The sequence below is a fragment of the Octopus bimaculoides genome, chromosome 25 (assembly GCF_001194135.2).
Source record: "Octopus bimaculoides isolate UCB-OBI-ISO-001 chromosome 25, ASM119413v2, whole genome shotgun sequence".
Taxonomy (NCBI): Eukaryota; Metazoa; Mollusca; class Cephalopoda; order Octopoda; family Octopodidae; genus Octopus; species Octopus bimaculoides.
The window spans coordinates 22,034-26,254 of record NC_069005.1 but is presented as its reverse complement, the minus strand read 5'-3'; the positions used below and the strand labels follow the sequence as shown (position 1 = coordinate 26,254).

The window sequence follows — 4,221 nt, the reverse complement described above, 5'->3', positions numbered from 1 at the left end:
CTGTCAGCCACATTTAAGTGGCAATATACTTCACTTTATCGTGCAGTTACTGTTAATACCTTGTTTAGAGAATTAAGATTGCTTGTCCAGAATTATTTTGAGTCGAAACTTCGATATCGTTAAAGGGAAACAACTACATTAATTAATCTGGGTTACCTCCCTTTAATTTTTCTAAGTATTTTGGTCTAAAATATAAAATTACTATTTTGGTTGCTTATAATCTTGATATGGTTAGTCAGAGAAGTCATGATAGTCAGAGAAGCACTGATTTGTTTTTGTAAATCTGTTATCTGTAGCACTGTGCAATATTAATATTCTTGTCAGTGGTACTCTAACAACTAAACTGCGTTGTTAGACAAAACTCTCTTTCACTCACACTATCAACCCCATTAGAGTTTGATTATTTTCTCCTTTCTTTTGTACATCACCGACTTTCTCGTCCTTAATATTCCTATTCGTCTCTCAATAACCTTTTCCTACACGAAGCAGCTTTTATGCAACTTTTTTACCTACATGTTTTAATAAGAGGGGAGAACGTAGTATGTTACGAAACTATTTCCTTTGTGTAATGAATGTGCTGCTGGTGCTTTTGCAGGGGATTGGATATCATGGCGTCACTGAAATATGTTTTTAAGGTCCCCGTTTATAGAATTGGTGTAAACCAAGGGTGTGTTTTCTTTTTAAGTTTAAGTTATGGAATAGCTGAATATGTGTATGCCCGTGCGTGTTTGTATGTGAGCATACTCATCTGTGTGCATGTGAGTATGTACGTATGTTTGTGCACTTTCAGAATTCTCTCGATTGAATCTTTTGTCTGTTGTCGCTCTAGGCGAGAATAAAGGTTTCTATATCATGGAAAGATAACTACATTAAAATACACCCTTCGAAACTAGAATGTGGGATTATATCGTACACCTTACGATAGTCGATCCATGACATGGCTAAATTGCTTTTCCTCCTCTTGCAGTCTCTAAGTACAGTTTTGTTTATCAGGAATTGATCCTTGGTACCTCAGCATTTACGCTTGTAACGCTTCTGCTCATGTGGCAGGACTCCATTTTTTCCAGATGTTCGTACATTGACTCTGCGAGTGTTCCAGTCAATAATTTCCACATATGTGGCAAACAGGATATCGGCCTGTAATTGTCTACCGCATTGCCTTTTTCGATGTTTTTCAAGCACAGCACTGTCCTAGCCAATGTCAACCACTTTGGTGTTACTTGGTCGGCATTCAACAAGGTGTTGAGTTGCGCAGCTATTCGTGCATGACATTCACCAAATACCGCTAAGCATTTCGCCCGACATGCTAACATTTCTACCAGCTTGCCGCTTTCTCTAGAAGAAGAATTGGGATGAGGTGACAAGCAGAGTGGCCAATCTCACCGAAAAATGGGCCGACAGAAAGCTATCCTTGAAAGGTCAGGCTGAGATGGTGAATGTATACATCTTCATCATGTATTATCGCCTGACTGTCAGGCCTTGCCCCACTTCACATCTGACCAAACTGGAGCGCAAACTTTACCGCTTTCTGTGGAAGGGGGCACGTTCCACTGGTCAGGCGTTCCATTTGCTGTCAGCACTCATTGAATGGAGGGCTGGGCATGTCGTGACTGCTGATACGCAGACATGAACTGAGGCTGCGACAACTCCAGTACATCCAAGACGGCGAGCAGGTGTGGTCGCCGTTTGTCAGACACGATTTTCCACAGCTCGACTCTTTATCTGAGCTATACACCTTGATCAAGTGTATCCTGGCACCTAGAGTATCGTCAGGTGCTCACAGTCTTTCAGTCGGACAATGGTGTCGCTGGAATTAATAGAGGATTAATAGCGGGCAAGTGTGACGACGTTATTGGGGAGACTCTGGGCGTCGATGAGAATGAGTTGGCATGTCTGGGCTTTCCAAAAATCTCTGGCTCGACAGTGCCACCCAAGGGCATTACCCGTTCGGGATAAACTCTACAGGCATGGAAGTGCCGTTGGCCGGGCCTGTCTATCCGACTATCGAATGAGTCCATCATGAAGATCGCCCTGTTACCTCCACTCGGCCGGGAAGGGCAAGCAGTGTTTCTTTGTCTGGTGGTCTTAGCGGAAGAGGTTGTGTGGTGGACCAGGTTGAAAGGGCTGAAGACAGACACTGTCCTCTTTGGCCAAATCCTTAACTTTTTCAAGTTCCCCTTGAAATGGAAAGTGAGGATAGTGAAGAAAGTGCTGCCTCCCAGCAATTTTGTCAAAAGGTGGGTGAATGTAACGCGAATGACTGGGCCTATTATAAACATGTGGCTTTAGATCAAGGTTGGACGAAGGGCAGAGTGCATTTGCTTTAGGGGTCAGGATGATCGTGATTTTTATGAGGTTTCCGCAAGTGGCCCTTGAAAGTCTCCCTCTTTGGGGGATTTTACTTGTTATACCTTTTATTGTTTTTCTTTATTCATACGTTCCAATCCCACTCGCTTTGTATTGTCCCTTTCTTACCATACTTAGGGCAACAACAGGGACAGTTCTCGATTTAAGATGCTACATCTTTTGTATTTCAATTTCCAGGTCCTTATATCTACTTAATTTGTCAAATCCTTTTACAGACATTTTTATCAGTGGGAATACTTACATCTATTAGTCTATAAATATTTTCTTCCCTATCTTTAATCTGGTCGATTATCCTGATTCTTTCTGTCGATATTGACTGGAAAACCCCAGAGGATGGTGACATTTTTACCTTCAACGACTGGCTCAGGATGATGTTCATACCAGTAAGCAGGAGTGCCGATTTTGTAGTGCTTACATATTTCGAATGTAAGTACTGTCCTACCCTATCGTGGTGATTTTTGTAGTCGTTTGGTTTCAGCACTGGAAATTTCGAGACGAGATGGTCTATTTTTTCGTCAAATATATCGCAGAATCTGCATTTAGGCTCAGATCCGTTTTGAAGAATGTTAGCATGGTTGATTTTGGTAAGCAAGCTTTGGTCTTGTACCGCTAATATGAAACCGTCAGTCTCTGCTTTCAGTCCTGGGCGTCTCAGCCACAGATGGATTGTTGCTTGGTCTATATCAGCATTTCGACTTCGAAGTATATACTGTCCATGCAGAGGCTCCTGACTCCACTGTTCCTCAATTTGTTTCTATCCGTTCTCTTTTGCGTTCTGTTTGGTCCGTTTTGCTTGTTTGGTGGCAGAAGTTTCATGTTCTTCATCTAATTCAGGGTTAATGCCGAGTTCCCTTGTGAATTTGCAAGCTTCCTTGACAACAGAAAGTGATTTTTTTGCTGGAAGCAATTTATAGGGGAGACTGTAAATCGATTACATTGACCCTTAGCATTTGACTAGAGCTTTATCTTATTAATCCAGGAAGAATGAAAGCAAAGTTACCTTTAGCTAGATTTGAAGTCAGAAAGTAAAGAGAAAAAATATTACAATATGGTTAGAAGGATCTCTATTGTCGAAGAAAAAAACACCCGGAACTTTCCGTCTACTCCAGAATAACATAAAATACATGAAACAGATAGTTTGTGAACAAGTACAGAATGGAAAATATGGTTCTTCAAAATTTTTTCCATACGTTTACAGGAAAGTAAGCCTGAAATAAAAGAAAAAATATCATAAAAGGGGGAAATATCTGCATTTGGGAAAATCCACTATGAGAACTCTTTTGTGTCAAGCAATAAGCAGTTGTCTCCCTTTTGTTGACATCCACCAATGTCAGTTTCGTGTCATTTAAAGACACAAAAACCCCCACTAAAACTGCTGTTTTATTTCATTTCAAAGCAGTTCTGACTCTTCCCTCTCTATTTTGTTTGTCTCTTTACCAATGCTGACCCTTTTCCATCAATTCACAACCTGCTAAATAGACGCAACGCAATGTGATAACTGAGAAAAACTTTTCTTCTTCTCAACCCTTTTAAGATCGAAATCTGAAATGTCTCAAATTCCCTTCTCGTCATGATTTGGTAAGCAGAATCCCAAAAATTAATCTATTTTCTCTGTATATGTGTCTATAAAGACATATATTTATAATATGCACACATGTAAAATGCTGCTGTGTATTTTTTTTTTTAATCTTTTACCTAGGTATGATAATCCACTGAATACATAATTGAGAGTTTTTTTTTCTTTTTTTAACTCCTGCTTTTGATAATTGCAGTTTTATTTCAAAACCCTTTCTCTTCGATCGTTGTACCAAACCCCAAAGTGATGTATATATATATATATATATATATATATAT

The 4,221-nt window shown here is 39.9% G+C and overlaps 1 protein-coding gene across 1 annotated transcript in view; it reads left to right on the top strand.

The window, feature by feature from the left end:
- Nucleotides 1-3,672: 3,672 nt before the first annotated feature.
- LOC106871702 (zinc finger protein 501) overlaps nt 3,673-4,221 on the top strand; it is an 11,309-nt gene continuing 10,760 nt past the window's right edge. Inside the window, exon 1 of the mRNA XM_014918312.2 lies at nt 3,673-3,945. The gene's annotated coding sequence lies outside the window, so the exon portion shown is untranslated. The remainder of the gene's footprint in view (nt 3,946-4,221) is intronic.